The sequence below is a fragment of the Chiloscyllium punctatum genome, chromosome 51, assembly GCF_047496795.1.
Source record: "Chiloscyllium punctatum isolate Juve2018m chromosome 51, sChiPun1.3, whole genome shotgun sequence".
Lineage (NCBI taxonomy): Eukaryota > Metazoa > Chordata > Chondrichthyes > Orectolobiformes > Hemiscylliidae > Chiloscyllium > Chiloscyllium punctatum.
This window is the reverse complement of record NC_092789.1, coordinates 15,060,309-15,082,773: the sequence shown is the minus strand read 5'-3', so window position 1 is coordinate 15,082,773 and position 22,465 is coordinate 15,060,309.

Genomic DNA, 22,465 nt, shown 5'->3' with positions numbered 1-22,465 from the left:
GGAGGACAGGGCTCTCCAAATTTCCCCATCGTAAATAATAGAACAGTTCTATGCATCGCTGTAAGTGACAAGGATGTAGTATCTGCACCGTCGTTAGCCAATGGTGTTGAGTGGATGATTCACCCAGGAATGCTGATGAAGGGCTGCTGCCCGAAACGTCGATATTCCTGTTCCTCGGATGCTGCCTGACTTGCTGTGCTTTTCCTGCACCACTCTAATCTCGACACTGGTTTCCAGCATCTGCAGTCCTTGGTTTTACCGAGTTAATTTCAACCATTCTGCGAATCCTCTTGCAAAGATGCCCGCCTTGAAAACGTTTTCCACCTCTCTCTACAAGAATCTCATTGAGTCCCTCTCTTGCACTGCACCCCCCATGTCAGCGTCTTTGCCTTGAAGCTCTTCTACCACGTCCTGAAATAGACTCGCTACCACAGTCACATTTGCTTTCTCAGTGCCTGCCTCCGTAATCAACCCATCCCACACAGACTCCAGACCGCGTTTAAACCAGCAGAGTTCGGAACCGAACAGGTTAAACAGTACAGACTACAGATTCAAAACCAACAGTTCTCCCTCAAGACCTTTTTATCCACACCCGCAGACATGGGCTGGCAACAAACCTCTCTACAGTCAGCCCTGCGTCAGTTGAGGGCCACACTCTCCCAGAACTCCAAAGGATCCCTTCTGTACCATATTGTCAGAAGAATTCATACTCTCATCAAACAGTATTTCAACAACATCTCAAACGTCAAAAACGGTACGCACAACCAACTTTGATTTATCCAACCCTCTGAGCAGCATCCCTCAACCATTCCAGAAGATTCTCCCGGCCTCTAGAACTGCTCGGATGCCATTAGACATGTGGCTGCTGCAGCGACCATCCCCATGGTGAATGATGACGTCACTTTCGCCCCCATCATGGCCGCTTCCAACCACTTCCGCCCCTCACAATTTCTCATGCCGTACACGTGACATCAGCTCCGCACCTCACATCATCGCTGATGTCACACGCTCAGTGACTTCCGTCCCCCTCCTACTGCTGTGGTCGCCATGAATTCTACCCCCACCAACGCCACTCATCTGCATTCTGCAGACACGCCGCCAACAGATCACTCTGTCACCATCCCCGCCCCCAGAACCCTGAGGGGAACACCACCCCTAAGCATAACTCCACCCCAATTCCGCCTAACACTACAACCACTCCATTTATTTGCTCCGCCCCAACTGCCTGCTCCACACGTACGCCAGTTCTTAGCTCCCAGCCCTGCCGAGTTTTCACCATTCCCCTTGACCTCCCCCTGATTGTGGACGAACGATTCGTCCTTAGCAAAAGCCTTATTTTATGCCCCTGCACCGACACATCAATGAATTTAATACACGCCGTGGCGTTGAACACTTCTTCTGCCGCCTCCCCGTCCGAGCTCACTTTTACAATCAGGACTCCCACTCACCTTCTGAGGTCCCATTTGCCCGCCACGAACACACTCCATCCAGCTGGACACCCCGTGCTGGCCTATTACCTGCCCTCTATCTCTTCATTTCCAATTGCTGCTGAGACATTAACTGCCTGAACCTGTCTACCCCCTCCCGACTACAAACAGTCACCCTCACATCGCACAGCCCTCCACTCCCTCTGCTTCAATCCCATCCGCACCATCAAAACCGCAGATAAAGTTGGTGCAGATGTAGTTTGGCGCACTGACCTCTACACCACTGAAGACAGACGCAAACTCGAGGACAACTCTTCCTACCACACCTCGAACATGACCCCACTCCCATCACCAAGCCATCATCGCCCAGACATAGAGGACCTCTTCACCTCTGGAGATTTCCCATCCACGCCTTTCAACCTCAGAGACCGGGATCACTGCACCGCCCGATTCTACCTCCTTCCCAAGATCCACAAACCTGACCACCCTGGCTAAATAAAAAGTATTCCTGATGATGCGACATTGCCCGAAACATCGATTTTCCTGCTCCTTGGATGCTGCCTGACCTGATGTGCATTTCCAGCACCACTCTCATCTAGATAAATATTTGAGATTTAGTGGGAACAGCTGGGTCATAACGACCGATCCATGTGATATCCCACGATACTTGCACTCCAAAAAAAAGGTTTAATCTTTTATACTGTTTCCTGTCAGCTGTCCAATTCAAAAACCATGTTTATGTATTAGCCCCATTCCAACAAAAATTCATTTTGCGCACGAGGATTGGGACTTTATCAAAAATCTTTCTCAAAATTCAAATGCACTGCAGCCATTGCTTCTCTGCAATGTATTGGACAGTCAGTTTCTCAAAGATGATTCACATATCATAAATCTATGTTGACTGTGTCTGAATCCATTACGTACAGTTCCAGCATTTTCTGCCAAGTTGTGTATTTCCAAACTTCATTCTATTTCTTTTTTTCTCTCAAGGCTTGGGCTTCCCAGTATTACTGGGAGGGTTTTTTTTTGGCTTGTTTTCTTCTGTGAAGACAAGAACTGAAGTATTTCTTTCATAGTTCTGCCATTTCCCTCTTCTCCATTTTCCATTCTCTGGTTGCTGACTGAAGAAGCTTCACTTGTTTTCTCTTACCATTTACATCGACATTTCATACCTCTTGTTAGAATACACTTCAGAAACCCATCCATTTCTGTTTCAAGATTCGCAATTGTAAACCTTCCAGAATCATACAGACACAGATACACAGTCTCTGTACCGTCAGAAATACAGCACAATCTACATTAGTCTAACTTTCCTACACAAGACCAGTAGCCGTGAATATTATGACACTTCAAGTGCTCGTCCACGGATTTTGAAATGGTTGTGAGTTTACACATGACAACTTCCCTCTAAGGAAGAACATTCCAGAACCCAAAACCTTCTGTGTTAAAAAAGAAAATTCTTGAATCATCTCTAAACCTCAAACCCTCCAGTTTAAAAGCGAGCTATTCTTGTACTTGGCCCTTTGACTAATAGGAACAGCTCCTGCCAATCCACCATTTACATGTTCCTCGTAATCTTTTCCTTCTGAAATACCTCCCCCTCAACCTTCCCTGCTTCTTCACAAATACCCGAGCTTATCCATCCTCTCTCCATAGCTAATATCCTCCACCCCAGGAAACATACCGGTTAATCTCCTCTGCACCCCATCCAGTGCAATCACTTCCTTCCTGTCATGTGGCTCCCAAAACTGCACACGGTATTCCATCTTGGCTTAACCAAATTCCTGTATAACTCTCGTAATCAATGTCTCAATGAATAAAGGCTATGCCCATTGTCCATAATGCCTGCATAACGAACACGTTAAACTGTCCAGTCACATTTATTGATGTGTGGAGATGCACCCTCTGAGATTTCTCGTGTGCAGTCATTCATTGGAGGAGCTGGAGAATCGACGTTCCGGGCATAGGCCCATCTTCAGGAATGAGGCTGGTGTGCCAAGTGGGCTGAGATAAAAGGTAGCGGGGAGGGAATTTGGGGGAGGTACGCTGGGAATAGGATAGGTGGAAGGAGGTGAGGGTGACAGGACAGACAGGGGGTGGGGGCCGAGAGGTCGGGAAGAAGATTGCAGTTCAAGAGAACGGTGCTGAATCCGAGGGATGGGACTGAGATAATGTGGGGGAGGGGAAATGAGGAAGCTGGAGAAATCTACATTCATCCCGTGTGGTTGGAGGGTTCCTAGGCGGAAGATGAGGCGCTAATTCTCCAGGTGTCGTGTGGCTAGGGTCTGGCGATGGAGGAGGCCAAGGACTTACATGTCATTGTCGAAGTCGGGGGGGGGGGAGTTAAAGTGACAGCCATGTGGCAGTTGGGTTGCTTGGTGTGGGCGTCCCAGGGGTGTTCCCTGAAACATTCTGCAAGTAGGCGGCCTGTCTCCCAATGTAGAGTAGATCATATTGGGTGCAGCGAATACAGTAACTGATATGTGTGGAGGTGCAGGTGAATTTGCGACGGATATAGAAGGATCCATTGGGGCCTTGTAGGAGGGGAGGGGGATGTGTGGGCGCAAGTTTTGCACCTCTTGCGGTTGCAGGGGAAGGTGCCGGGAGTGGAGGTTGGGTTGGTGCGGGGTGTGGACCTGACGAGGAAGTCGCGGAGGCAATAGTCTCTCCTGAATAGGGGTGGAGAGTGAAATATATCCCTGGGGCTGGGTCTGTCTGGAGGTGGCGGAAATGACGGAGGAAACCACATCCATGATCCTCTTGCCAAAATGCAATAAAATTCATCTGGGTTGACTTGTCTCAAATAAAACCATGCTGGCTATGCGTGATCAAACATTGCTACTCACAATGGAGATCAACTTTCTCTTTTCCTATTTGCTGCAATGGTTTCCCTAACAATGAGCTAATACGCACAGTTCTATAGTTCCCTAGTATATCTGCACCACCCTTCCCGCGAAGTGGGACCACTTTAGTTCTCTGGCATTTCTTCTATGAACAGATTCTAATTTAAAAATTTGGTCAGGGCCTTTCATCCCTTGTCTCCAACGGCAGCCCAGGAAAAAACTCATCTGGACCATTTGTGGAAATTTATACAAGCGAAAACCATTAATCCGCGCTCCCAGTTTATATCAATCTGCTCAAGAACTTCACAGTCCATCTTCTCGATTTTTGTCCCTGTATCCTCAATCTCTCAAGTAAAGCAAAAGTGAAGCTCTCTTGTAACAATCTATCAATGTTCTCCAGATTCACACACAGATTATCCCCTTGGATTCAAATGGGCTTTAATCATTCCGTTGTAATATTGTTCCCTGATTGATGTCCTTGTGGAAGAGCTTGGGAGATTTCCTAATCTTGCCTGCTCACATTTCTCCATGTACTTCTTTAATTCGGCCACTCCCTGTTTTATTAAAATTACTTCTCGAAGGAACGCAGGGCGAGATCCCTCATCAGATAATCTTGCTCCCTGAGGAATTTATCTGCAGAATGCCCATTCGGTATATGTGATCCATATGTTCTTTCTTTGAACAGGACACCAAAACTGTACACAGTACTCCAGGTAGAGACTCACCAACACCGTGTGTAAGCGATGCAGGACATATTTACGTTTAGTGTGAGTAAATAACTGCAGATTCTGTAATCTGTACTGAACGCAGCAAATGCTGGAGATAACAGCGGGTCAGACAGCATCCATGGAGAGAGAGCACGCGAACTCTCCCAGTGTGGATGACTTTATCATCTACATCTGGTGCCCTTTAAATGAAGGTAAACGTAACGTTTACCTTCTTATTCGCACATATTCCTCCCAATGCACATTGCTTCAATATTTCTGCTGTCTGACTGGGAGAATTCCGCTTCAAATTCTACTGAATATCCAAGCATATCACATCCAATGGGTTTCCATTCTTTATGTCTACAAGAGATACCTTCACACAAAATTATAACATCACTTTCATGAGTACAGAATCATTTTCTCAAATTTTGCTATTACTTTCTAAATGACCAATGTCAAATTCGACATAATACATTACAACACATTCCCTCTTCTGCATGTCAAGTTAACTGGTCTGTTGTTCTCCTCTCTCCCTCTTCTTCAATGTTTGCTTCTCCTTGCTGTTTCTAAACTCCACCTTACTGGATTCAGTGGAATTTGAATGACGTGGGCTCTAGGGAAGAGTAATGGCAAATTCAGGCGATAAGTTTGGCGAGGCAAAACTCTACTTTGATATTATCACGCCACATCTTACCCGTTCTTATCAAGCGTCATTGAAACATTTTCACGAGATCTCTCATTATGCTGGTGGAGTGAAGAAGGACAAAGATCTTTCATCAATGCTGTGCCTTCCGTCAGGTAGCTGTGATTGTTCTAATCTGAGTCGGAGCCTTACAGCAGGCTGGCAAAGTGTTGTTGCTACTGGACAGGATCTAAGTGAGACCACATCAGGGGTAGCGTGTGCAGATTTGATCTCCACACTGAAGATAGGATATTGGAATTAACTCAGAGGCTGTTCCCTCATCTGATTTATGCAACTAAAATGATATTCATAGATGACCTACAGAGTGGAAGTAGGTCATTTGACCCATCGACTCCGAACTGATTCTTCGAAGACCACCCCAACCACACCCACCGTCTACCCAATCCCTGAAAACCTTCATTTGTCATTTGTTGTGAACAGAGCCTGCCCATCCCCGGTCACTACGGGTAATTTAGCAAGGCTAATCCAAATATCATTCACATTTCGGGACTGTAGGTGGAAACTGGAGTACCTCGCAGAATCCCTTGTCGGCACGGGGAGAATGTGCATACTCCACACAAACAGTGACCTGAGACTGGACTTCAACGCGGGTCTCAGGTGCTACGACGCAGCAGTACTAACCACTGATCTACACAGTGTGGGCAACAGAACTTGCCTGCACAATGAAGTATCAGCATAGCCTTGTTTCTGCCCAAGGACCTTTCTCTTGTGAGGTGAATATGATAACCACAACACTATATTGGTCACCCATACAGTGTGGCCACTGGCCCACTGAAGTTTCTGTGCTGTGTTGCATCGGAGATCACTTTAAACTGAACAGATTGCAACCTGATGTGTTCATTTTATGCAGAACCCATTCACAACATGATTCCGGATAACTCGTTATCAGTACAGAGGGTCGCAATGTATTCAAACCCACGTATACTTTCACACTGAAGCATAAATACTGCACCTTAGCCTATTCTGGCACGCTATCACACTGAACTAAAAGCATGAGCAGTCTTTGAATCTAGTTCTTGAGGACATTGCTACATCTCTGGCTGCACAGAGAAGTGATAATACCTGTGCATCATCACCTCAGCTGTAACATTCTCTTAAGGTCTCAAACCTAGGCAGTGGAGTATTAGCACTGTTTCATGAAAACACATCAATCACCTGCAGCCAATACGTGTCTCCATCCAGAGCATCAGTTTGGATCAACAACTTGGCGGATCAGCAACATGGCATTTGTGAGAAATTTGAAAACGGAATGTTTCATGTGTGGTGCAAGCACTGTTCGGGTTTGAACCCTCGATCTATCATTTTATTAAGCAAGCACGTTAACCAACTTAACCACTGCGTCACGATAACTTACGAGGGAGGGATGAGCAGGTTGAACCAATTCCTATCTAAGTTTACAAGAATGACGGGTGATCTTGTTTTGAGATTCAGCAACAGAAGGCTGTTCCACAGCAAACGGAGAATTCAGTTCCACTTCTCGAACCTGGAACACCGGAATTCTTTAATTCTTTAAACTTGTTACAGCAGGTCAGGCAGAGGCTGGTTAATTTCTGGATCCTGACTAGCAGTGTCAGGAAGTGGCCAATTTGACCAAGTAAATATAAGACAGGACCAATAATAAAACACGAGTCAAGAATACAGTGGTGTTGGAAAAGCATAGCAGGTCAGGCAGCATCTGAGGAGCAGGTAAATCGACTTTTGGGCGGAAGCGAACTTTCTGCTCCTCAGATGCTGCCTGCTTTGCAGTGCTTTTCCAGCACCGCTCTATCTTGTCTCATGGTCTGTTTGGATTCTTCCTGACTCAGTATATAAGGTTCCAGAAACTAAACAGCCTCCTCCTAACCTGCTGCAACAAGATCAAAGAATCTTCTTCTCCTGTTGCAGTGTTCTCTGTGCTCCTGCCAAAACGTCCATTTTCCTGCTCCTCGGATGCTGACTGATCTGCTGTGCTTTTCCAACACGACTCTAATTTAATTCTAATCTCCAGCATCTGCAGTCGTCACTTTCGCCACAGCAGACCATGTTGCACCTGTATCCTGTCACACAACAGCAGGATGACACCATTCCGCCTTCGTAATGCACAATGCTTATTTGGAAAAATACAATGAAATGACTGGAAATTGCTACACTAGTTGAGGCCATTCAACCTATTGAGTCTGTTGCACAAGAACTGGGGAAGGAAATTGATCTGTTTGAGATGTTTCTATGTTAAAAGGAGGAGGTAAATCAGCCACGTATTTGTTATATGGGAACAGGAGAATACCAATCACTTCCTCAATCCAATTTCAGGAAATATAAGAGTAGACTGTTTTCTACCTTGAGCTTGTTATGTTAGAATATGAGGAAACACTTCAGACCCTAGAAATTATGCACTGCATCAGGAAGATTCCATAAGTTCCCAAACATCTCATACAGAAGCAGCAGAACGAGAGTCAGATATTCAGAGCTGCTCAGTCAGGAACAGATGCAGGACGATTAGCCCACGAGACAATAATCTAGTAACACCAGGAGGACATTACGCCGATGGAGACTATAATATAAGAACACCAGCAGGATATTCAGCCCATCGAAATAACAATGTAGTTGCACCAGGAGAACATACAGCCCATGGAATGTTTAAACCTGGAACAAAAGAAGTGCATTCAGTGACTTTCTTTTTTACAGATCAAGCAGAGCAGCTATTTTACAGTCTTGTCCCTGTTACACAGGAACCCAGGAAAGGAAACGTAGACGTTATAGAAAGGAAAGAAGTTAAAATAACCAATATTTGCTAGGGAAATAAGTGTGACTGGTGAGCTATTGGGATCGAATGCAAACAGTTAGAATCTGTCCGTAAAATATTAATAATGTGAGATTGTGAAAGTCAAACTGTAATTCATTACAGCCAGCACGGTCTTGTGAAGAATAAAACGTGCATGAATTATTTGCTTGAGATTTTGTTTAATGTGATGAGAAGGTGGACATTGGGGATCCTATAGAAGTAGTATACCTGGATTGCCAGAGGCATTGCATCCGGTACCTCACAATCGTTTAATATGCAACATAAGAACACATGGGGGTTAAGAAAAAAACTGATTCGCTTGGAGAGAGAATGGGCTAACCACAAAGGAAAAACATGATGTGGAGCTGCCGGTGTTGGACTGGTCTGACCATCGTCAAAAATTACACGATTCCATTTTGTACTCCAACAGATTTATTTATGAACAATATATTTCGGAGCAATTTTCCTTCCTTAGGTGTTAGAGAGAGAGGAAGACCTTCAAAACAGAATTTGAAAGGAAAAGATCAAAGCGTAGTACTACTCATGCACATGAATTGAACTCATCGAAGATCGCTCATAAATCTTGAATCAGTTAGACTGGGCTGGCAGGTTTTGATTGATAAATGGGTGAAATCCCAGAATGTCTTTCAAATCACTGTCCGGGGGATTTTTTTATAATGTCTGACAAGCAAGTTCGATAAAGTGGATCCTTTCGATGTACTATGTCTGGACTTCGAAAAGTCATTGCATAACGTGCCTCACTAAAGATTAATATGCAATGTAAGGGCACATGCAGTTAGAAAAATATTATTTGTTTGGAGAAAGGATTGGCTAATCAATCAAAGCCATGACGTGGATTGCTGGTGTTGGACTGGAGTTGACATGGTTAAAAATCACACATAACCAGTTTACAGTGCAACGAGTTGATTTGAAAAACAGGAGATATCCGAGCTCTTTCCCTTCATTGGGTGCAGAGAAAAAGGAAGACGTTAGACACATATCTTATGAAAAAAAGATCAAAGCGTTGTTCAACTCTTGCACATGAATTGAACACATCTAAGATGGCTCTTAAAATTTAATTAGTTAGAATGGAGCTGCAGGTTCTGAATGCATAATATTCAAATCCCAGGCTTTCTTTCACGTCACTGCCTGGAGATAATTTAAGGTATTATCGATGGAAAGGAGACAAAGCCCTTCGGTCACTCAATGTATTTTATGCCTGAGTTCTTCTCTGTGACGCAACCTGGAGTCATACAGGGTTTATTTCCAAAGTATGACTTGACAAATTCCATATTGACTGTTTACATGCTGTGTGCTTTTTGAACAAAATGTAATGTATCCACAAAAGCAAGTCTGGCAATCCACATTAACTCTGCAGTTTTTATGTGTGACGGTTGGGGGTGGGTGTGGGAAGGGTAGTTTCTGTTGGGGAGGTGAGAGAAAACAGAGAGAGAGAATGATGTGAGTGAGTGTAAGGGGGAGAGTGAGATTGTGTGCGTGTCCAGGTTAAGACTCAGACAGATATGGCAGATTCTATCCCCCACTCCCCCCACCCCCCACCCCCCCCCCACACACACACTCACTCCGTGGTTTCTGAGCTTCCCCTCTCTGCAGCGTCTGCTACATTTTTCTGTTCCTGTTACAGACCCAGATGCTGTTACTGCAGTCCCCATTTTCCATTCAGATTGGATCACCAAATCGCCAGGTCTGCCTGATGGTCTGAGTCAGCTGACAGCACCATATCTCATAAACCATCCCAGCACCTCCACTAAACTTTCAATAACAGGAGTGAGTCAGAAGCCCCTCAACTACAAGTTTGATGCCTGGTCCTTTTTAATAATACTCGAGGGTCTTCCTCATGTCACTGACTGCACGATTAACTGAGAGTGACAAAGACATTCGTTTTCTGGACAGACACGGACTGAGTTTCAAAGACGTGAAACAAAGCTGCAGGAAACACCGTCCAGCATGGAGCTCCACATTAGACACACTTGGAAGTGAACAACACCCCAATAGACAAACTTTTCATTGCTTCTGACCATCACAATGCTAGCACTCGACACACTTCGGAGAGAAAAATCAAGGCCACGGAAAGATACAGAAGGAGATTAACATGAAAGATTAAACAGACAAATAATTAACTAAGAATATGATGTGGAATAAAGGGGGAAAAGAGAAGACAGGGGACCGGACTAACTTGAGGAGTTAGACCTTGGTGGGTCAATTCAGAAGAAACAGATTATGAACAAAAATATTGCTCAAAGAGATGAAATGTTTCATTACATCCATTTCTGAATCTCCCCCCACAGAAACTGCCCAGATACTGTAAACGAGGACCGGCAAAATCCCAGCATAGACACCTATGCAGACAATGCTCGCGTATTGCTCGGTAAGCTGAGCTATCTGTCCAGCATGAGGAGGACTGCAACACTTTGTCTGCTATATTACTGCTATACTTGCACTGGATATCTGCCAAACCTGGAAATATTTGCAGCCCAAACTCCAAGTGACTGTACATGGGACTGCCACAAATTTATGTCTCTGTCCATCCATGCATCATCTCAAGGCAAGGGGTTTTATGTGTGCTTGTGTGTGTCTGCCTGGAGTGGAGAGAGATATGAAAATCATTGTCTGAGAGAGAACTCGCATATGAACAACTGGCACGGGTTTGGACCATGGTAAGAGAGAGACAGAGGATTATTACATGGACAGTTGTTTATTCGTGCTTGAGAATATTAAAGTAAAGGCATTGTCAGACCCAGTAACAATATAGATCAGTGTGCACAGGAATGACGGCTGAATGGGGATTTTGGTGTGAATTAATGTACGAGGCATGGAGTATTGACACAGAATTGCGTCTGCACGTTTGAAGCTGGGACTGTCAGCAGCAGAGTATTGGCTTCATTAAGACTGTACTTCATAGTTCAAGGTTCAAATAGCAAATGGGAAGAGTCAGTGAAGTATATTTTGGATGTATCAGCTGCGGAAATACTCATGGTATGGTGTCAAGAACCAGCTCATGGCCAAAGGATCACTGCATCTGTGATTCATCAGTTGCAGCCTCAGATGTTGGCAAGGAATGGGGTGGAGTTAGAGGCAGGGAATTGAGTTTGCAAACCAGAACTGTAAATGGGTAACCTACATGTGCACAGTTCTTAAATAGGAAGGAGAGTCATGATTCTTTGCTCACAGCTGAAACTGACTAGGTCAACGTTGAGATCCACAAGGGACCCTGTCAGAATAAAAGAGGGGAAAAAGACATACAGCACCAGATTTTCGTCCTGTTCACACTGATCTATATGGTTATTGTGTCTGGTAATGCCTTTACTTTGGGTGATAACCTGGTTTTGATAATTTTTTTTAACTTTGTCCATACCAGTCCAACAGCGGCACCTCAAAGAGGGAAAGAATGAATAAGCGAGTTCCCTGATGCAGTTCGTTGGGAGCTGTGGAATATATGAATTCAAAATCTCAATAGGAACAATTACAGCCACAAGGAGAATAGATTCTACGAAAAGCGTAGTATTACTGTCAAGCATTGATTATAACGTGAAGGACTGAGCAGCGCTACTTGACAGGGACATCAACAATAGCCAGATTGGATAATAAAAATATTGAATATGGAAAAGTGCATATTTGATCCGAGCTGCTACTGACCATCGATCATAATATGGAGCACGGCACCAATCATCACAGTGTAATGACCTGTGCATTCTTGGAATATTCCAAACTAATGTAGTCAGATGTTACTTTCTTGTCACGCTCACTCTTGAGCTGCTGATCCTTCTTAGTGCTCTCTGTGCGGAAACGGAGGATTTGCCTGAGATATTAATTAAATATTTCACATCAGTATTGTCTGTGAACAAGGATATGGAATATGCACCTAACCTGCACGTTGGTGGATTGTTGGAGGAAGCCCACAACAACGCATGGAGAATGTGCAAATCCCACACAGGCAGCCAAAGGTGGAACCGAAACTGGGTCCTTGGAGCTGTGAGGCAGCTGTAAGAACCACTGAGCCACTGAGCAGGCCGGAAATCACTGCATTCTCTCACATTGTCTGGAACCTTCACATCTGTTCAGATGATGTTGAATTCCAGCTGTGTATCTCCAACATGCATACCTTTTCCTTCACCCAAGGATTCACTGTCACCCACCCCTCTCCTCCAACCTCTGATGCTCAGTGCTTTGGGCTCAGTGACGTCACCCGTCATTCTCATACTTTCCAGTAAAACAATATCCCAGCATATCCATCCTCCCTTTATGACTCAATCCACCCATTCCCAGCAACAGGTTAATCTGTTCTGAACCCACTCCAACTTTATCGTATCAAGGTCAATAATATCAAGATGAATAATCAAAGCTTTTTCTTAGCGCAGCAGGTTACAAAACTGGAGGGCGTGGGTATAATGTGAGAGGGGCAAGATTTAAATCAATCGGGTACATGTTCTGCTCAGCAATTTGTTCTGTATATGAGAGTAGCAAAGATGTACTGATATGGAGCAGGGAATGTGATGGAGTAAAAGTTCTGACAATGTTCAAGGAGATCTCTTTTGGTCCATTTCTGTGTAGGATAACATTATGGCGTGTTTTAATAGAGAGGAAGATAATGTAATCTGCTTGCGAAGGGACGGTCCACTGCACTCTCTATCCTTCCTTGTTCCTAATAGCAGCAATGTGGGCGAGCGAAAAACAATGGAATCATCTTTAAGAATCGTGGGGCATTCCTGACCAGAATGCATTGGAATGTCCTCACTGACGAAAGCAGAGGGAATTCATCCAAATTCAACGTTACAGGATAAATTCCCATTGTGAACAGCTTGCATGAGTAGAATATTTCAGAATCAGAATAACATTTTGCACGATCTCTCAATATTTCATTTTGTCATGAGTTACACTAATATTTGTACAAAGATGTGGATGTGAATACAGTGGCTTAGTTAGTAAGTTTGCAGTTGACATTAAAAAGTTGATGTGACGAATTATCTTGGACTTCAACAACTCCACAATTAAATGGACCAATGGGGCAAGGATTGTCGGATGAAGATTCATTTAGATAAGTATGCTGATTTCCATTTTGGGAAGGCAAGTCAGGACATGAAATATTCACTTAATGGTAAGGTTCTGGGGTGTGTTGTAGAAGAACGAGACTTTGGTGACCAACTGCATAACTCCTTGAAAGTCGAGTCGGAGGTTGACAGAGTGGTGCAGAAAAAAATTTGGCACGTTTGCCTAAATCAGTCAGGGCAATCAGCATAAGAGCTGAGGTGATGTGTTGCATCTCTGCAGTATGTTGTTGAGAATACTGTGAACAGTTCGGTTGGCTGCAGAAAAGATTCAAAGCAATGTTCAGACTAGTTGATCTGACGTCAATGGAGAGGCAGGAAAGGTTGAGAGATTTCCCTCGGAGTGTCAGACGCTGAGGGGCGACAGTCCAGATACTTAAAAAATCATCAGGTGCATGCCTTGTCTGATTAGCAACAGAGTGTTTCCCAGGACATGGGAGTCCAAACCAAGAGGGCATATGTTGAAGGCGAGTGGGAATCATTTGTAAGGGACCGTCAGGGCAAAAGTTTCACACAGCGAGTGGTGTGTTTATGGGAAGTGCTGTCAGATGAAGTGGTGAAGGCGGGTACGACAGTACATGTGAAAACAGTGTCTGAAATAAGACGGATATTGGCCAAATGCTGGAAAATAGGACAAGATCAGATTTGGTTATCTGTTCGGAGTGAACAGATTGAACTACCCTGTATGTTTCCATGCTTTATGACTCTTTAATTCCATAAGAGGGATGCTCAGATATTCTGAAAGAAGCATTTGAGTAGGAATTATGTTCACCCCATTTGTGGGGTCTTCATGTCCACATTGATTTAAAGCTAAGTTAGTTAAACATTTGACAGTGATTTGAGTTATGGATAATGGGGAAAAAATCAGGAATGTTTAACTGAGATCAAATCCTGATCAGCCATAATTCTACTGCCGGAAGGAGAAGGCTCAAAGTGTATAAAGACCCACTCCTGCTCCTCAGTCCCATGTTCCTAGGTTCCAATCAGCCCCTTTGACCTGCGACAAGGGACCGTTGGTGGCCATTTTCCCCTGTAACCTGGTTCACAGAAGCAGAGGAGACCATTCAGACCCTAAAGACCCTCAGACACGGCTTGGTGTAGTTTGGAAAATGTAACTGGAAAACCCAGGTTCAGTTTGAATGAGGCCACGTATCTCTCTTCACAGAGCCCCCATTATCTGCAACTTGTGCTTCATTTATTGAATATGTTATAGACCCAGACTCACTGTGAATACAGCCCCAGAAGCTCATCCAGAGAAGGTTCACAAAATCCTCTCCTTGACTGCAACATTCAATAACAGAGCTTCCAGGAAAATAACACCAACTAAATTTCCAATAACACAATGTGAGAACATCAGAAACAGGGGCAGGCCGTTCACCCAGCAAGCCTGCCTTGCCCTTCACTAAGATTGTCGCAGATCCGCACTCGGTCTCAAATCCTCCTTCATGTCAAATTCTTCTTAGCCCTCAACGATATGACAGATCAGTATCCATCGAACTCTTCTTCAAATACTATCTGTTAACTAGCTCAACTTACACTCTGGAAGAGAATGCCTGACAATCACTAACCTTTGTTTGATTTAAACAATTACTATTCCGATACTATGTCTGATTGATATTAACAAAAGTGGTGAAAACAGAAGTTCAGTTAATATTGACTGGTACTGTTATCAAGGCACTGGTTTACTGAGGTTGATATCAACGAGCTGACAAAACTGGAGGTAATGGGAATCAGAGTAAACTCTCCAGTGGCTGGAGTCAATCAAAGCACAAAGGAAGATGGTTATGGTTCGTGAATGTCAATCATCTCACTCCCAGGAGATCTCTGTGGGAGATCCTCAGGTTATTTTCCTCCGCACAAACATCATCAACTGCCTTATCAACATCCGCTTGTTCCCATTCTCCACCCTCCCCACAATAAGATAGAAATGGGGATTCTCACTGAAAATTCCGAAATGTTCAGAATAATTTGTCCCCCCCCCCCCCCTCGCCCGTAAACTAGTCTGTATTCAGGAAAAGCAAGACCCGGAGAGCACTGAGGCTTGTGCTGTTAATGTGTCGGTAGCATTCATGTAACAGTATGGCCTAACACTGCATATTGCCACAATAAACTGAAGTGTTCATTCAGCACCTTGCGCTGGTTTCACAGGACTATGAAGACGTCATTCAGACCATTGACACTGCTGGAGAAGAAAAGGGATTGCCCATTCAGTGCCTCCAACCGATAAGCCAGGAAGAGAAGACGTCTAGTGTTGAGGGCCACAGCAGTACCCGTCGAAATTATTTGAAGGCAGTAGCCTAGACGCTAAAGTTTTCATACTTAATAGGAAATGTAAGGTGTCTGCTCCAGATGTAATGTGACTGTTCTAACTGCTCGATGTTAAGCAAAACACAATTTATTTAAACACTGCAGATAAAAGTAATTTAGAAGAAATGAACTCGATTGGACAACTTAACAGAATAATGTGTGCAGGAACTATTCCTAATTAACTTTTTCAGGATAAGATCATCCCATAAACACACCCCTTAGATTAAAGGAAGATGCAGGCGCAGATTGTCACAAGTAGCTCTCCAATCTACGGACCAAAACACATCATCATGAGTAAAGTAACAGAGAGGAGCAGCCAGAAGACACTCAGTGATTCTTCCAAATCTGTTGAGACCCCAATAGTTTCTAATATTACTGAGAAATCAAAACCCAGAAAAACCAGGGACAAAATAACCTCTTTAAGCGAAAGCATTGTCACACTAGTCAACGCATCGAACTGTTAAACAAGAACCAGGGAAAGCCGATCAGGACACTGGCCCTGTCCAATCTGACGAAAAGGAATCTACTCCTTCCCTTGATTCACTTACAGAGAAAGAGAAAGAGGATATTCAGCCCTCAAATCAATCACACAGGGACAGAATGACACTGAATCCTGAAAAGGGTTATACCGGAAACGTCGATTTCCCTGCTTCTTGGATGCTGCCTGATCTGCTGTCCATTTCCAGAACCACACTCTCTGCTCTGGTCTCCAGCATCTGCAGTCCTCACTTTCTCCTAACTGATGTTCTAACATGGTAAACAAGTGGTGCACAGACAGACTGATCCACATTGTTCCTGGTGGCTTCATTGTTCATAATTCACAAGTGGGACATAAACATGGTTTTCTAGTATTAAGGAGGAAACCAAATGTTTTGTGAGAAGTCTCAAGAAGTCATCTACCATCTCTGAGAAGACAGACTGGTGTTCTCTGTGGAAATCAGACTCTGGTCGGAATGCCTAACTGGAGACTGTGAACAACATGACGTTCAGTACATCGTCACACACCGACTGCACATTACTGTCGGGAATGTTAATTAAGGCATTAAACGTATCAAGAAATCGGAATTAGTCTAATGAATGTACTGTCTAAGATCAAATAATGCTGTTCTTGTTCATGTTGATCTTGTGCAGTGCACGTTTACGATGATCTGCCTCTACTGCTCACAAATAGTGTTTTATATTTCCCTGTACTTTGGTACGCAAGACAATAAATCAATTCAATCAATCCTGGTTTAAGTGTTGCATTTCTCACCCTATCAATGTCTCTTTTGGAAAGAAGTGATCGCTGTGGAACCTCAAGTTTCAGCATAACTATCTCTTCTTCTATTGCAGATCTGCAGGAAAAACACACAGTTTCTTCCATCTCTCCTCATGGTATCAACATCTGAGTCTGTGGTCAGGAGCTCATTCCTTACAAAGGAGATCAAATCTATAGAGACTGCCCCAAATACTCTCTCAACAAGGCTGCACAGCTGCAGGAAGATGGTTTTACTCATGTACTTGAATCATTTTTCCACGAAGGACAACATATCACTTACTGCTCTTATTAGTTAAACAGGGTTTGATAAGCAGCAGTCAGCATGGGACAGGGTGGGAAAGCTTTATTCACAAATTTGTTCGAGTTCTTTGATGAAATGACGAGGAGTTTTGTCGAGGGCAGGGCGGTAGATGTAGTCGCTGTAGGTTTCAGTAAGACATTTGATAAGGTTCCACATGGCAGGATGGTCTGGAATTTCATCGCATAGAATTCAAGGGGCGATGGAAAATTGGACAAACAAATTGCTCGATCTTCAGCAGTAGAAGGTAATAGTAGCAGGATGTTTGTCGAATTGGAGGCCTGTGATGAGTAACATGCCTCAGGAGTCGGTGCGGGAACATTACTGTTTGTTATCTATATCAATGAACTGCTTAAAAATGTACAAGACATGATTAGTAGCTTTGCAGATGACACGACATTAGGAAGTATCGTTGATAGTAAGGAGGATTATCAGAAATTGAAGCAGGACTTTGATCACCTGGGGAAGTGGGCCGAGAAATGGCAAATGGAATTTAATATCGATGGGTGAGAGGCTTTGAATTTTGGAAAGTTTCATCAAAGTAGGAGTTTCACGATAAATGGTCGGGCCTGAAGCAAAGAAACAGAGAGACCATGAAGTTCATGTTCACGGTTCTCTGAAAGTGAGTCACAGTTAGGCAGGGCAGGAAAACTGGCACACTGGCCTTCATCAATCAGGGCACTGAGTATAGAAATTGGTAAATTATGTTGCAGTTACACAGGACTTCGGTGATGCCGCACTTGGAGTATTGTGTTCAGTTTTTTTTCAACGTGTTCCAGAAAATATGTCATTAAACTGCAAAGAGTGCAGAAGAAATTTGCAAAGATATTGCCAGTTCTCAATGGTCTGACTTAAAGGGAGATGTTGAACAATCTCGGAATTTTCTTTACAACAGAGTAGGATGAGGGGGCCCTTATCGTTGTGCATAACATCATGAGGGACACGGAGAGGGTGATTGCTCACAGTATTTTCACAAGGATCGGAGATTCCAGGACAAGAGGGCATCTGTGCAAAGTTAGAGGGGAAATAGTAGAAGGGAACCAGAGGGGCAATTTTTTACACAGAGGCTGTTATTCATAAAGATTGAGCTGCAAGCGGATTTGGTTGAAGTAGGTACATTAACTACATGTGAAAGACATTTGGACAAATATAGGGTTAGGAACGGACGAAAAGGATATCGACCAACCTGCAAGGAAATGGGCTTAGCGTGGATGGACATTTACGACACAGAGGTCGAACCCCTCTGTCAATTAAATCAAACATCCTCAAAATCGCTTCGTCTCATAATCTGATGAAACATGAGCGGCAGAGAACTCCTACATTCCAGTATTTCAAGAAAAATAACAATTTCGTTTCTTACCTTTAACAGTGCATATTAAACGACAACTATTCACAAATCCAACCCTCCCTTTTTTAAACTACTTACTGTCTGACTCCAACTCCATAAAATTATGCTGTTCCAATTACCCACATATAAACATTAAAGAAATTTACTCTCAAGACGACGTAGTCTCTGTCTTCTCCACTGTGTTCACTGTTCCAGCTGATGATCTCCCTGAGTCCCTTTCTTTCTTTTTTTAACTACAAGTAGATTTTATATGCAAAGCTTTATTTGGCGAAGATAGTGTTCATTAGCCAGTTCGCTGTCCGGCTCTACAGCAGTTGCTCTGCTGTTCAGTGGCAGTTGCTCAACCTCTACTTGCAAAATACCTGTTTAATGTAATTCTGCACAAATTCTCATAATCTGATTTGGTTCCAGGTGTCAAAACCATAAAATTCAAATTCCATTGTCTTCTGATATCCTTGCCATAATGTAAACCTTTATTCTTATCTACAAATTGTTTTCAAATCACAACCAAACCTCAGGTACCCATTGAACAGCCACTTGTTACATTTGGAACAGTCTATCCTTTAGATTAGATTCCCTACAGTGTGGAAACAGGCTCTTCGACCCAACAAGTCCACGCCACCCTCCGAAGAGTAACCCACCCCAAATAATGCACCTAACACCTACGGAAAATGTAGCATGGTCAATTCACTTAACCTGCACATGTTTGGACTGTGGGAGGAAACCGGAGTACCCGGAGTAAACCCACGCAGATACAGGCAGAATGTGAAAACTCCACACAGACAGTCGTCCAAGACTGGAATTGAAGCTGGGGCCTTGGTGTGGTTAGGCAGCAGTGCTAACCACTGAGCCACCGTGCCACCCGCTGGCAGCTGTACCTGTACTTTTAATTCAGCAATGCAATTTCCATCTTAAAATAACCAGATATTTCTCCGACTTCATAACACCTCACCCCTTAAGAAAAAAATACATCAGAATGAAAAGATGGGTCCATATTTTCCTTTATTTCTTCATTCCATTACTATGAAATACATAGGTCATTCATCAAAGTTATACCTTTCATATGAATTCTGTACACATACACAACATGGAAGAAGTCAAAATTCATCTACACATTTTCCTTTAAATCCGCAATAACACATTTGCTATCACATATTTACGAGGCACAACATATACTTTTTTGGAATTAAAATTCTGTAACATAGGCCTACAATAAAATAGTCTTACATTTTAGTCTTAAGTTTGTTTGAAACGAATTAATGTTTAGAAACGAATTAATGAAGTGCATAGTGTTAAAGATAAAATGTTGCTTCATGAGAGTAGCGACAGGAATGTCCAAAGAAATCTGTATTTCTTATGTTTAGGGCAGTCATCTGTTTGAAAAATTTGCGTGAATTGACGTTATTGAACACAACTGTCTCTGACAATTTGTATGTCACCGACACACAAAAGTGTTGTCAAGCCAGTACAAAACTCAATAATTCTTATTCAATAATGAAGCTTTTTTTTCCAGTGTACAATGAGTTTCGTTTTTGACAACTAACCAATTAGCCATTCAATTCCATCATCATCTCTACAAAAAAATTCTCCAATCCCTGTATTGCCAGCTTCAATCGCGAATTTAAAGGGTTTCCAAAAATTTGGGATAGCTCAAGATGCTGCAGTGGTTCATAGTGCTTCAGATGCCTCCTGGCATTGTTTTGTGCTTCAAAAGTTTGTGTTCTTGTTTAGTGAATCAATCAGTGGTGTCACTGCACTGCTGAATTTGGCAACAAACTGGAGATAGAATCCACTCAGACCCAAAGATTGAAGGACCAGTTTCTTCGTGGAATGTCGTAGAAAATGTTAAATGGCCTTAGTCTTTGTTTTCCGTAGGATCTATCCTTCATGCCCAATGTAATGTCCCAAGACGTCACCACTGTTTTCGTGAAACCTTTTTTTCTTTAGGCTTATTTCCAGTTTTGCTTTTTTTTAATCGCTCAATGAGCACTGCCATACGTTGCATGTGATCTTGCCAAAACGTTTTTGTTTCATCGAGGTGCCTACCTGTAACCACACAGTAACTCCAACTTCGTGATATATGTGGCTTGCCAAACGTTATGTATGCTGTCCTCCAATCTTGGTATTGGATCCCAGTCCGATTTTGTTACAATGTTGACCTTCTGATAGTCCACACAATATCGTCGAGTCACATGAGGTTTGTCAACGAACACAAAGAGCGAACTCCACTTGCTCTGACTCGGTTCGATGATGCCTTGGCTGAAAGTCACATCCAATTCCTTCTGGACCTTTGTGGCTTTGAGAGGATTCAGCCTGTAGGTATGTTTCTTTTATCGCAACAGCATTCCCTACTACCACTTCATGCACAATAGTGTTAGTCCTCCCATGTTGTTTCTGCATTTGCACTCACACTGCTGCAACAAATAAGCAACTGGGTTATTTGATCCTGCAGCAGATAGCTCAATATCCGAATGCCACTCCTCAAAGACTTCGCTGTTATTTCAATATTTTGAGACGCATCAAACTGCAAGACATCTGGATTTGATTCCTCACTCTGAGGGGCGGCAAGTAACACCTGTTTCTCAGTGTACTTGTCTCTGTTTTAGAAAGGTTTCAACATATTCACATGAAATCCCGAATACCGTTGTTTTTAATATTCGGAATTTTTACAAGATATTTACCAAACTCAAGTTTTCTCAGTTTGGAAGATACCACTATACCTGGTTTTGAAGGGATTCACTCCTAATGATAGCAATAATAATCTGTCATCCACACGTGAAAACATCTGAATTTCAGAGTTTTTATTTGTCACCTGTTTCACTCTATGCTGTACCCTCTTCAGGTGCTGTTTAGCTAACTCACCTAGCCTATGTAATCTCTCCCTCACCTCATACACATAACCCAAGTGTGAGAACTTCGATTTCTGTCCTGTCGTTTTTCTCTTTAACTAATTTCAAAAGACCTCTCAGTTCATGTCCGAATATTAACTCAAAGAGATTAAACTGCGTCGACTCATTTGGGGCATCTCTAATGGCAAACAACAAAATGGGACACCTTTACCACAATCATTCGGGCAATCATGACAGTATGTTTTTCACATGGTCTTCACCGTCTGATGCCAAATTTTCAAGAATCCCTGAGATTCAGGATGGTAAACACTTTACTTAACGTGCTGTATGCCGAAGCTATCAATTTCCTTAAACAACTGAGGGATAAAATGAAATTCTTGGTCTGATTCAATATCTCTTAGTAGCCAATACTGAGTAACGAAAGCTACCAAATCCTCCACCACCCTTTCCGCCTTAACACTCCGCAATGGAATGGAGTCTGTAAATCTTGCAGAAACTCCAATATGGTTAGCAAATATTTGTTCGCAGTCTCATTTAAGAAGGGGACCTACACAATTAACCATAACCTGCGTAGAATGTTCTTTAAATGCAGGAGTCGGCAATAAAGTTGTTCGTTTTATTACTGCCTATGGCGTACTGACTATTGGGCATATATGGCATATACAGCAGAAAAAAACATTCCTTATGCATTCTAGGTCAGGAGCTATGGTTTTGTCCCCTATCCTGAGTCTTCCGTGCATCTCAACTGATCTCATACAGGTAGTTTATGTGCTACTCGTCACAGATACTGTCAATGTGCTGCTGGGTCATAATCTGGCGCATTTCCAATTTCCCATCTGCACTAACTTGCCGTGGTCTCTATTTTCATCTCAGGATAATATCTTTAAGTTAATGACGC